This window comes from Phyllobates terribilis, unplaced genomic scaffold, assembly GCF_046119375.1.
Source record: "Phyllobates terribilis strain yellow unplaced genomic scaffold, ASM4611937v1 Scaffold_9__5_contigs__length_417890890, whole genome shotgun sequence".
Lineage (NCBI taxonomy): Eukaryota > Metazoa > Chordata > Amphibia > Anura > Dendrobatidae > Phyllobates > Phyllobates terribilis.
Genome location: NW_027362769.1, coordinates 225,594,128 through 225,608,242, shown reverse-complemented (window position 1 = coordinate 225,608,242; position 14,115 = coordinate 225,594,128).

Here is a 14,115-nt window from a genome sequence, read left to right as displayed (position 1 = left end):
CCACGCTGTCAGTGATGTGCATGAGGTGAGCTCATGTCCAATGAACTCAGCTCACCTCCTGCACGTCACTGACAGCGTGGGAAAATTCTCCTGCAATCAGCGCTTCAGCGTGAGAATTTTCCCACGCTGTCAGTGACGTGCATGAGGTGAGCCGAGTTCATTGGACATGAACTCGGCTCATCTGGATGCCGTCACAGAGAGACGCTGAGCAGCGCAAGCATGCCTGCGCTTCTCAGTGTCTGCGGGATGACAGGCTGGATGGCGGCGTTCTGCTGCGGTCCAGCCTGTCATCTCGATGTAGCAGAGCTGAAGCTGTCGTGGGAACCATGGAAAGGTAAGGATGAGGTTGCTTTATTATTTTTCTTTTATTGCAGGAGATCGTTGGCTTCAGCTGGAATGGGCGTGATGGTAGGTATGGTTTAATTTAGAACAATAAAGGATTGTGTCTTTATTTCAATTAAAGGACTTTATTCTGGGTGTTTGTGTTTTTTTTAACTTTGACTATGGGGTTAGTAATGGGGGTGTCTTATAGACGCCTCTCCATTACTAACCTGGGCTTGATGTCAGCTGGCATTATAAGCTGACATCAACCCCAACCCTATTACCCCCTGCCACCGCACCAGGGCAGCGTGGAAGAGCGAGGCTAAGTGCCAGAATTGGCGCATCCTATGAATGCGCCATTTCTGGGGCGGCTGACGGCTGGTGTTTCTAGCCTGGGAGGGGGCCAATATTCATGGCTCCCTTCCTGGGCTATTAATATCAGCCCCCAGCTGTCTGCCTAGCCTTTGCTAGCTATTAAATTAGGGGGGACCCCACGTCATTTTTTTGGGGGGGTCCCCCATTTTAATAGCTAGTAAAGGCTATGTATTCAGCTGGGGGCTGATATTAGTAGCCTGGGAAGCTCCGTGGGTATTACCCCCTTCCCAGGCTTCAAACATCTGCCCCAGCCGTCTGCTTAACCTCCGCTAGAGCCTAAAATTAAGGGGAACCCCACGCCAATTTTTTTAATAATAAATCCTTTATTTTAATACTAAATGACAAGTACAGTAACCAACACTATCACTGTACTTCATATATATGTGACTGACATGTTTCTATCTATCTAATCTATGTGTGATGCTCTATCTTTCTGTTCTAAATTGTCGGGTTCCGCTGCTGAATTGCCGGCCGGCTTTTTTAAAGAGACAGTGCATGAAAACACTATTATTTTTTTAAATAAATCCTTTACACTAAATGACAAGTACAGTAAGCAACACTATCACTGTACTTATTATATATGTGACTGACATGTTTCTATCTATCTAATCTATGTGTGAAGCTCTATTCTTTCTGTTCTAAATTGTCGGGTACAGATGCTGAATTGCCGGCCGGCTTTTTTAAAGAGACGGTGCATGAAAACACTAATATTTTTTTTAATAAATCCTTTACACTAAATGACAAATGCAGTAACCAACACTGTCACTGTGCTTCTTATATGTGTGACTGACATGTTTCTATCTATCTAATCTATGTGTGATGCTCTATTCCTTCTTGTCTAAATTGTCGGGTACCGGTGAATGCTGCTGCTGAATTGCCGGCCGGCTTTTTTAAAGAGAGCGTCTTCTGAGCAGTTTGTCAGCTTTTGGACACCTTTGCAGGTGTTTTCTATGTGTTTCTATGTGTTTTTGTTTGCCTGCCATTGGTTTTAACGGTGTTCGACGGTGTTCTAAGGTGTTCGACGAACAGTTCGACGAACAGTTCCTCGAACATCCCGGTGTTCGACGAACCGAACCGAACCCGAACACTACGGGGGTGGCTCAACACTACAGTGGAGACAACCATTCATGAAATTGGTTCTCCAGAGCTGACCACAACTCCTCAGCTGTGTGACTCACATTTCCCAGACATTTCAATGTAAAAACCGCCTGATGACGTTGAGCCCTACTGCCAGCATAGTAAGGAGGTGTGCAGGATCCCTTCTGCGCAGTTAGAAAGCTTGTGGCATGACCAGACAGGCTTTGGGTGCAGGTGGAAGACCGAGAGGAGGTTGAGGAGGCAGAAGCAGTGGAGGAACTTTGACATAAAGAGGATTGACGCACAACTTGTGGGGACGGCAAGACTTGGACAGCAGCCCCTTGTCCTGCTGTCACCATAGTTACCCAGTGCCCAGTCAGCGACGTGTAACGCCCCTGTCCATGCCTACTCGTCCAAGTGTCTGTGGTGAAATGCACCCTGTCACACACAGAGTTTCTCAAAGAAGCGGTGATGTTGTGTGCGACATGCTGGTGGAGTGCAGGCACACCTTTCTTTGAGAAGTAGTGCCGACTGGGCATCTGGTACTGGGGCACTGCGACGGACATAAGGTCTCGAAAATCCTCTGTGTCCACCAGGCGGAAAGGCAGCATTTCTGTAGCCAAGAGCTTGCAGATGGTGAAATTCAACCTCTTAGCTTTCTCATGGCTAGGAGGAAATGGTCTTTTACTTGTCCACATCTGAGGGACCGAGGGCTGGCTATTGTGCTTAGACGGGGTTGATAAGGGTGTCCCCGGCAAACTGCCGGTCTGTGAGGAAGATGCAGGCGGACATGTTAGGTTGCCTTGATCCAAAGGTGGTGCTATCGATGTCGGACAGCGCTCAACACCAGCTGGTGTTACCACCTCCAAAGAAGATGATGACCTGCCAATCACGCTGGCTGTTGCGGGTAAAGAGGTGGCAGGTCTGCGCCCCAAAACAGGTGTGACTGCTGTCCCCCCAGTCACAGAGGATGAAGAGGCCGCGGATGCACAAGATATGGCAGACGGTGGTTGGCCCGGCCGGCTAGGCCGCATTGTAGCGCACTGAGCTTCCCACTGCAACTTATGCTTCATGTCCATGTGCCGGTTCATGCATGAAGTACTCAAACTATGTATTTTTTGGCCTCTACTTAGCTTTTGCTGACAAATGTTACAGATAACACGAGTTGGGTCATCTTTATCGATCTGAAAAAATGCCCAGGCTATGCAAGGCTTAGCACCCATGCGACCTGAAGAGCCACCATGACTTGTGGTGAGAGGCAGAGTTGTGTTTGAGGATGCAGTTGTTGACGTGCTTCCAGTACTACGTCTCTGTCCAGGAAGGCGCAACCTGACCTCGTCGTCACTAGCATCTTCCTCCACCTCCTCTGCTGACCTCATCTCTTGGCTGACTGTGGGTTGACAGTAAGTGGGATCTCCAACCTCATCATCATCACCCTGTGCGTTATCACACCCGTCGTCCTCAGAGCCAACCTGTTCCTGCCCTGACAAAAAACTAAAGTTGTCGCTCCAATCAGGTATTTGAGTCTTATCATCGTCTTCCTCATTGTCTCCACCAACAGGAGTTACAGTTTGGGAATGAGGGTCTACATTATGGTCAGAACCTTCTGCGTCTGGTCCTGGATCCGACTCATAAAGATTCTGGGCATCAGTGCAGATCATTTCCTCGTCTGGATTCACAGAAGCGCTGGAGTCGACCTCTGATTCCCAGGCTATAGTATGAGTAAACAGCTCTGCAGACTCAACCATCTGTTCTACCTCATACTCAGACGGGCAGCTGGAGATTTGGGAGCTGTGAGGAAGCAAGTGCGATTGGGGTGACACCTTTGAGGACTGGAGTATTTGTGATGTTGAAGTTGATGTGGAGGAGAGCCCACTTAAAGGAGCACTTGATATCCGTTGAAGCACCTGCTGTTTTTGTGCCTCATCTGGAATTTGTAGCGATTGGCGTGGCCGTAAGAAAGGGATCTTATCACATTGTCCGCTAAAAGAAGTAGACATTTTAGTTTGGCTGGAAGATGGTCTTTCTTCTGCAGATGTTACTGTTGCTTTAACACCTACCCCACGGACACAACCTTTTTTCCCCTTCCCAACACGCCTATTCCCCTTTCCACCAGCAGCAGGCCTTTTTCCACTCATTTTGGTGGTTAACTAATTCACAACTCTGGAGTTGTTTGCACAAAAAAACAATGGATGGGAACCGAGCAGAGCTGAGTGGCCAAACTGTGGTATTAGGCCAAAACTATTGGCTGGGTTACATGCAGAAAAAAATTATATTCAATTTGCAACCTGATGGAGGTCAGTATAGATGGACTAATAGAACAAGTCCCACACACAGCTAGAAGCCCAAATATTTTTTCAGAGGTAGATGCAGAAATTTTTTTTATTCAGTTTGCAACCTGATGGAGGTCTGTATAGATGGATTAATAGAACAAGTCCCACACACAGCTACAAGCACAATATTTTTTCAGAGGTAGATGCAGAAAAAAAATATATTCAGTTTGCAACCTGATGGAGGTCAGTATAGATGGACTAATAGAGAAAGTCCCACACACTGCTAGAAGGACAAATATTTTTTCAGAGCTAGATGCAGACAAAAAATTATTTTGAATTTGCAACCTGATGGAGGTCAGTATAGGTGGACTAATAGAACAAGTCCCACACACTGCTAGAAGGCCAAATATTTTTTTCAGAGCTAGATGCAGAAAAAAATTATATTCAGTTTGCAACCTGATGGAGGTCTGTATAGATGGATTAATAGAACAAGTCCCACACACAGCTAGAAGCCCAAATATTTTTTCAGAGGTAGATGCAGATAAAAATTATTTTTAATTTGCAACCTGATGGAGGTCAGTATAGATGGACTAATAGAGAAAGTCCCACACACTGCTAGAAGGCCAAATATTTTTTCAGAGCTAGATGCAGATAAAAATTATTTTTAATTTGCAACCTGATGGAGGTCAGTATAGATGGACAAATAGAGAAAGTCCCACACACTGCTAGAAGGCCAAATATTTTTTCAGAGCTAGATGCAGATAAAAATTATATTCAATTTGCAACCTGATGGAGGTCAGTATAGATGGACTAATAGAACAAGTCCCACACACAGCTAGAAGCCCAAATATTTTTTCAGACGTACTGTAGATGCAGATAAAAATTATTTTTAATTTGCAACCTGATGGAGGTCAGTATAGATGGACTAATAGAGAAAGTCCCACACACTGCTAGAAGGCCAAATATTTTTTCAGAGCTAGATGCAGAAAAAAATTATATTCAGTTTGCAACCTGATGGAGGTCAGTATAGATGGACTAATAGAGAAAGTCCCACACACTGCTAGAAGGCCACTTATTTTTTCAGAGGTAGATGCAGAAAAAAATATATTCAGTTTGCAACCTGATTTAGGTCTGTATAGATGGATTAATAGAACAAGTCCCACACACAGCTAGAAGCCCAATATTTTTTCAGAGGTAGATGCAGAAAAAAATATATTCAGTTTGCAACCTGATGGAGGTCAGTATAGATGGAGTAATAGAACAAGTCCCACACACAGCTAGAAGCCCAAATATTTTTTCAGAGGTAGATGCAGATAAAAATTATTTTTAATTTGCAACCTGATGGAGGTCAGTATAGATGGACTAATAGAGATAGTCCCACACACTGCTAGAAGGCCAAATATTTTTTCAGAGCTAGATGCAGATAAAATTTATATTCAATTTGCAACCTGATGGAGGTCAGTATAGATGGACTAATAGAGAAAGTCCCACACACTGCTAGAAGGCCAAATATTTTTTCAGAGCTAGATGCAGATAAAAATTATATTCAATTTGCAACCTGATGGAGGTCAGTATAGATGGACTAATAGAACAAGTCACACACACAGCTAGAAGCCCAAATATTTTTTCAGAGGTACTGTAGATGCAGATAAAAATTATTTTTAATTTGCAACCTGATGGAGGTCAGTATAGATGGACTAATAGAACAAGTCCCACACACAGCTAGAAGCCCAATATTTTTTCAGAGCTAGATGCAGATAAAAATATATTCAGTTTGCAACCTAATGGAGGTCAGTATAGATGGACTAATAGAACAAGTCCCACACACAGCTAGAAGCCCAAATATTTTTTCAGAGGTAGATGCAGATAAAAATTATTTTTAATTTGCAACCTGATGGAGGTCAGTATAGATGGACTAATAGAGAAAGTCCCACACACTGCTAGAAGGCCAAATATTTTTTCAGAGCTAGATGCAGATAAAAATTATATTCAATTTTCAACCTGATGGAGGTCAGTATAGATGGACTAATAGAGAAAGTCCCACACACTGCTAGAAGGCCAAATATTTTTTCAGAGCTAGATGCAGATAAAAATTATATTCAATTTGCAACCTGATGGAGGTCAGTATAGATGGACTAATAGAACAAGTCACACACACAGCTAGAAGCCCAAATATTTTTTCAGAGGTACTGTAGATGCAGATAAAAATTATTTTTAATTTGCAACCTGATGGAGGTCAGTATAGATGGACTAATAGAGAAAGTCCCACACACTGCTAGAAGGCCAAATATTTTTTCAGAGCTAGATGCAGATGACGCACCCCCTGGGCCATATTCTTTAGGGGGGGAATATCCGGAGCCGGATCAGATGGGAGTTGTAGTCTTCCGAGTGGCTGTGACCCGGTCCGTGCCCAGGGTGTCAAACTCAGTTGTATGTGGCAGTCCTACAGATGTTACTAAGTTCTTAATGTCGACTACGCCACCCGTTGTGTTGCGGTCACTGTGGCCGCCGCTGCAGCAGGGTCCGCTGAGGCTGGTGGTGTAGGTGCAGCTTTGGTGATATAACCCCCAACGGGTGGGGTATAGCCTCAGGGGGATCAGGTGCAGAGGATGTGGGTTGTGGTGATGCAGTGTAGACGGCAATCAGAGACAGAGTCGGGTTATGCAGTTTAGGATGTTTACTCACTGCTGATGTTCCGGTCACTCCAGCTTCGAGTGACCTCCCGAGCCGTGCTGCGTCCACCAGGTTCTGGATCCAGCCAACCCCCAAATAAGTCCGGAGCGTGACCCTGAGCTCTCCTTCTTGTCCTTTCTCTGGCCGTCCCCACTATTGATCCACCCAGGTCCAGCTCCCTCGGGCCTTCTGTTGGGAGACCCTTGGCCTTGGGTTCCCTGACCCTCCACGTGGTATGCCTTCGTGGTGGATGTGGTGGGTGGCCGTGGCAGACGCTGCCCACGGCCTCCGGTCTCTGGCTGGGGTGTGTTTTTGCCCCCACCAGCTTGGGTTCCGGTACCCTGTGCCGACTCTTCACCCGGGGATTTAGTTTGGGGTCTTAGAGTCCTCTTCTTCTGTTTCCCCCTCTGGGTCTCTCTTTCTCCTCTCTCACTCTGGGTCTCTCTTCTCCTCTGCTCGCTGACTTTCTCTCTGCAACTGACCCTGTTCTTAGTTGGTGCCCACCTTATATACACCCTCTATGTGTGAGCTCAGGTGACCAGCACCCAATGAGCTCCTAACTTTACCCAGGCTGCTCCCCCTATCTGCCCCTACACTACTTGGGATGTACCACCCCCCTCCCACTCCAGCCAGGAACAGACTCGGTCGTACCTGCACATTTCTAAGTGGGAGTACCGTCGGTCTGCTCCTCGGAAATGGGATGTGTGTAGTGCATGCAGCCTACCGAGCTCAGTTCCACACTTCTTCCTTACCCGGGAGTGGAATATCACCCCTCAGGGTTGAGGTGCAATACCCCTGTAGCAGCCGAATCCTCAGGGTGCTACATTCCCCCCTGGTAAATCACAGCACGTCCTCGGGCTGTAAGACAAAAACATCACAAAACATACAAAAATTTTTTTATATAAACATAAACATTTAAAACATATAAAACATTATATTAATTAGCAGCATCAATAAAACTTTTTATAATAAACATTCTCGTCGTTTCTTGTTCCTCCTCCGGTCACTGTGCAACTGTTGACCGGGCAAAGTGCGACAGTTCCTTTCTTTAAGGTGGTTTTACAGTAAAACCAGTAGGGGGCGCTTTAGGACGCGCAACTATATACAAGGATATGGCCGCTCTCAGTCCTCGGCCAGTTAAGGAGGGAAAGGGAATGGCTGCTCACAGTCCTCAGCCTGTGGGATTAAGGGTAAACGGGTGAACAGTTCACTCAGCTGGTCCCAACGGGGACTATATTAGCAATAACAGTTTCTTTATACCCCGGTCGGGTAACTATTTACAGCACCTGCTCCGCTGTACTCAACAACGTCTTCCTCCTGCTCCTCCTTTGGGGATCTCAGCTTCAGACCCGTCCGGATCTTCTTGCTCCTCCTCCTCACATCGCAGCTCCTCCTCTGTCAGGCGATGCACATGGAGGGCGTAAGGTCCTTTGGCACACTTGTGCCGGGTAAAGGTGACCTCGTCCCCGATATAAAGGTCACGACCTCTGTGCCCCTCCGGCAGATGGGACTCCACATCTCTGCGCGTGACAAAGACGTCGCCGGGGGTGTTGTGGTCTCTGATGAAGCCCCACCCGTGCTGCATGTTGAACTTAATTACAGTCCCGGTGGTGCGGGGACTGTGCGCTGCACGGGGATCCCTCCTGGTCCGGCTCTTCTGCTCGGCGCTCCTTATTTGGGCCTGTTGTTCCCGGACCCGCCTCTCTCTCCGCTCCCTCGCAAACTCCTCGAGCTGCTGTCGACAGCACTCAGCACGCTCCGCTGCAGCTGCCCTGGTTTCTTGAGTGAACCCCATTAGATCTTCTCCGGTGGGGTCCCACTCAAACTGTGCTTCCGCTAGCGGGGGCGAGATCCTCATCACGGGCTTCGGAGCCGGAATCAGGGGTGCACACATGGCCCCAACTCTCCTCTGGTGCTCCAGTTCATAATATTTCTGGGGCCAGATGAAAGGCTGCCCGTCCGGCCACGTGTGCTGGGCAAACAAGTCCTCTCCCAGACGCGGCACCCTTGGTTTTACGGGTGCGGGCGCGGTGGTGGTGGCGCCCGGGTTGCCCAGGCCTTGCGGCCAGGCCTGAGGCACCTGAAAGGTGAAGGGCACCGTTAGGACGGCGGCGCCCTGGGCTACCTGGCCTTGCGGCCAGGCCGGAGGCTCCACGGAGGTAGGGGGCGCTGTTGGTGATGCGACGCCCGGGAATTCTAGGCCCTGCGACCAGGCTGGTGTTACTTCCTGTTTTGCCACGCTCGGGGTCGTTGCGCATGGCGTCACAGGGGTCGCGGCAGCGGCTTCCGGTTGGGGCCTAGTCTGCGTCGGTGACATGGCGTTTTCGGGCACAGCAGGGGGACTTTCGGGCTCTGCGACGGGGAGCTGGGGCAGGTAAGCGGTGTCCCGGTTTGGGGTGTAGACGTCCCCTTTACCTGCCTCCATGCGTTCGGCTCCCTTCTCGGCGCCGTCTCCGGCCTTGGGTCCTCCCGCGCCATCCTCAGAGGCGGTCTGTCTCCTCATCTTGGCTGGCGTGCTCCGGGTCTTGGGTTGCTGGGCCATCTCTCGGCTCCACTCCGCCAATGTCTCTCGCTGTACCCGGGCCATCCTCCGTGCGAGGCCCTCCAGGGCAGTCTGCGCACACTCCCGGTCTCGGGGAAGCTGTGCAAGGACCTCCACTAGGCCTAGTGGGGTCGTGGTTTCTAGCAGGCTCCTGACCAACGGGTCGGTGCTGCTCTGCTCTTCTTCCAGCAGGCTCCTGGCCAGCGGGCCGGTGCTGCTCTGCTCTCTCGCCATCTCCGGGTGAGCTCCTCCGCTACTCTTCTCCAAGCTTCTTGCCTCCGGGTGCGCTCGCTCCAGACTGCTCCAGGCGGCACCCATCTTCGTTCTTTTCTTTCGTCTCCTCCCACTTCGAGGGCGGTCCCGGGGCCACTTGGTGATTGTCAGCTCCAGGGGCGGTTCTTTCACGCTGACAGACACCTCTAGCATCACAGTCTCTGTTGGTGGGGGCGGTTTCCACTTTTGGCGCCATTTTCGGTCCTGGCCCACGATGGGAGGTGGCCTCTCGCCACCCTCTGGCACGCCCATAATGGCGTCCGCTCTTCCAAGGCGGGAAACCTTTGGAAATGGCGGGAATCGCTTCCCAGTGGCGGGAAACTCTGCAGATGGCGGGAAAACGCGGTTAATGGCGGACAACCGGCTGGAATCGACTGGTGATGGGGTCCGATGACGGGGACCCTCCGGAACCGGCAGGAGACTTCCTTTTGAGGTAAACTTGCACTTTTCTTCAGGCACGCAGTACCCGGGTGTTGCGGGCACGTAATCCTGCCGACTACGCCAAAGTTGACGCACCCCCTGGGCCATATTCTTTAGGGGGGGAATATCCGGAGCCGGATCAGATGGGAGTTGTAGTCTTCCGAGTGGCTGTGACCCGGTCCGTGCCCAGGGTGTCAAACTCAGTTGTATGTGGCAGTCCTACAGATGTTACTAAGTTCTTAATGTCGACTATGCCACCCGTTGTGTTGCGGTCACTGTGGCCGCCGCTGCAGCAGGGTCCGCTGAGGCTGGTGGTGTAGGTGCAGCTTTGGTGATATAACCCCCAACGGGTGGGGTATAGCCTCAGGGGGATCAGGTGCAGAGGATGGGGGTTGTGGTGATGCAGTGTAGACGGCAATCAGAGACAGAGTCGGGTTATGCAGTTTAGGATGTTTACTCACTGCTGATGTTCCGGTCACTCCAGCTTCGAGTGACCTCCCGAGCCGTGCTGCGTCCACCAGGTTCTGGATCCAGCCAACCCCCAAATAAGTCCGGAGCGTGACCCTGAGCTCTCCTTCTTGTCCTTTCTCTGGCCGTCCCCACTATTGATCCACCCAGGTCCAGCTCCCTCGGGCCTTCTGTTGGGAGACCCTTGGTCTTGGGTTCCCTGACCCTCCACGTGGTATGCCTTCGTGGTGGATGTGGTGGGTGGCCGTGGCAGACGCTGCCCACGGCCTCCGGTCTCTGGCTGGGGTGTGTTTTTGCCCCCACCAGCTTGGGTTCCGGTACCCTGTGCCGACTCTTCACCCGGGGATTTAGTTTGGGGTCTTAGAGTCCTCTTCTTCTGTTTCCCCCTCTGGGTCTCTCTTTCCCCTCTCTCACTCTGGGTCTCTCTTCTCCTCTGCTCGCTGACTTTCTCTCTGCAACTGACCCTGTTCTTAGTTGGTGCCCACCTTATATACACCCTCTATGTGTGAGCTCAGGTGACCAGCACCCAATGAGCTCCTAACTTTACCCAGGCTGCTCCCCCTATCTGCCCCTACACTACTTGGGATGTACCACCCCCCTCCCACTCCAGCCAGGAACAGACTCGGTCGTACCTGCACATTTCTAAGTGGGAGTACCGTCGGTCTGCTCCTCGGAAATGGGATGTGTGTAGTGCATGCAGCCTACCGAGCTCAGTTCCACACTCCTTCCTTACCCGGGAGTGGAATATCACCCCTCAGGGTTGAGGTGCAATATCCCTGTAGCAGCCGAATCCTCAGGGTGCTACATAGATAAAAATTATTTTTAATTTGCAACCTGATGGAGGTCAGTATAGATGGACTAATAGAGAAAGTCCCACACAATGCTAGAAGGCCAAATATTTTTTCAGAGCTAGATGCAGATAAAAATTATATTCAATTTGCAACCTGATGGAGGTCAGTATAGATGGACTAATAGAACAAGTCCCACACACAGCTAGAAGCCCAAATATTTTTTCAGAGGTACTGTAGATGCAGATAAAAATTATTTTTAATTTGCAACCTGATGGAGGTCAGTATAGATGGACTAATACAACAAGTCCCACACACAGCTAGAAGCCCAATATTTTTTCAGAGGTAGATGCAGAAAAAAATATATTCAGTTTGCAACCTGATGGAGGTCAGTATAGATGGAGTAATAGAACAAGTCCCACACACAGCTAGAAGCCCAAATATTTTTTCAGAGGTAGATGCAGATAAAAATTATTTTTAATTTGCAACCTGATGGAGGTCAGTATAGATGGACTATTAGAGAAAGTCCCACACACTGCTAGAAGGCCAAATATTTTTTCAGAGGTAGATGCAGAAAAAAATATATTCAGTTTGCAACCTGATGGAGGCCTGTATAGATGGATTAATAGAACAAGTCCCACACACAGCTAGAAGCCCAATATTTTTTCAGAGGTAGATGCAGAAAAAAATATATTCAGTTTGCAACCTGATGGAGGTCAGTATAGATGGACTAATACAACAAGTCCCACACACAGCTAGAAGCCCAAATATTTTTTCAGAGGTACTGTAGATGCAGATAAAAATTATTTTTAATTTGCAACCTGATGGAGGTCAGTATAGATGGACTAATAGAGAAAGTCCCACACACTGCTAGAAGGCCAAATATTTTTTCAGAGCTAGATGCAGAAAAAAATTATATTCAGTTTGCAACCTGATGGAGGTCAGTATAGATGGACTAATAGAGAAAGTCCCACACACTGCTAGAAGGCCACTTATTTTTTCAGAGGTAGATGCAGAAAAAAATATATTCAGTTTGCAACCTGATGGAGGTCTGTATAGATGGAATAATAGAACAAGTCCCACACACAGCTAGAAGCCCAATATTTTTTCAGAGGTAGATGCAGAAAAAAATATATTCAGTTTGCAACCTGATGGAGGTCAGTATAGATGGAGTAATAGAACTAGTCCCACACACAGCTAGAAGCCCAAATATTTTTTCAGAGGTAGATGCAGATAAAAATTATTTTTAATTTGCAACCTGATGGAGGTCAGTATAGATGGACTAATAGAGAAAGTCCCACACACTGCTAGAAGGCCAAATATTTTTTCAGAGCTAGATGCAGATAAAAATTATATTCAATTTGCAACCTGATGGAGGTCAGTATAGATGGACTAATAGAGAAAGTCCCACACACTGCTAGAAGGCCAAATATTTTTTCAGAGCTAGATGCAGATAAAAATTATATTCAATTTGCAACCTGATGGAGGTCAGTATAGATGGACTAATAGAACAAGTCACACACACAGCTAGAAGCCCAAATATTTTTTCAGAGGTACTGTAGATGCAGATAAAAATTATTTTTAATTTGCAACCTGATGGAGGTCAGTATAGATGGACTAATAGAGAAAGTCCCACACACTGCTAGAAGGCCAAATATTTTTTCAGAGCTAGATGCAGATAAAATTTATTTTTAATTTGCAACCTGATGGAGGTCAGTATAGATGGACTAATAGAGAAAGTCCCACACAATGCTAGAAGGCCAAATATTTTTTCAGAGCTAGATGCAGATAAAAATTATATTCAATTTGCAACCTGATGGAGGTCAGTATAGATGGACTAATAGAACAAGTCCCACACACAGCTAGAAGCCCAAATATTTTTTCAGAGGTACTGTAGATGCAGATAAAAATTATTTTTAATTTGCAACCTGATGGAGGTCAGTATAGATGGACTAATACAACAAGTCCCACACACAGCTAGAAGCCCAATATTTTTTCAGAGGTAGATGCAGAAAAAAATATATTCAGTTTGCAACCTGATGGAGGTCAGTATAGATGGAGTAATAGAACAAGTCCCACAAACAGCTAGAAGCCCAAATATTTTTTCAGAGGTAGATGCAGATAAAAATTATTTTTAATTTGCAACCTGATGGAGGTCAGTATAGATGGACTAATAGAGAAAGTCCCACACACTGCTAGAAGGCCAAATATTTTTTCAGAGCTAGATGCAGATAAAAATTATATTCAATTTGCAACCTGATGGAGGTCAGTATAGATGGACTAATAGAGAAAGTCCCACACACTGCTAGAAGGCCAAATATTTTTTCAGAGCTAGATGCAGATAAAAATTATATTCAATTTGCAACCTGATGGAGATCAGTATAGATGGACTAATAGAACAAGTCCCACACACAGCTAGAAGCCCAAATATTTTTTCAGAGGTACTGTAGATGCAGATAAAAATTATTTTTAATTTGCAACCTGATGGAGGTCAGTATAGATGGACTAATACAACAAGTCCCACACACAGCTAGAAGCCCAATATTTTTTCAGAGGTAGATGCAGAAAAAAATATATTCAGTTTGCAACCTGATGGAGGTCTGTATAGATGGATTAATAGAACAAGTCCCACACACAGCTAGAAGCCCAATATTTTTTCAGAGGTAGATGCAGAAAAAAATATATTCAGTTTGCAACCTGATGGAGGTCAGTATAGATGGACTAATACAACAAGTCCCACACACAGCTAGAAGCCCAAATATTATTTCAGAGGTACTGTAGATGCAGATAAAAATTATTTTTAATTTGCAACCTGATGGAGGTCAGTATAGATGGACTAATAGAGAAAGTTCCACACACTGCTAGAAGGCCAAATATTTTTTCAGAGCTAGATGCAGAAAAAAAT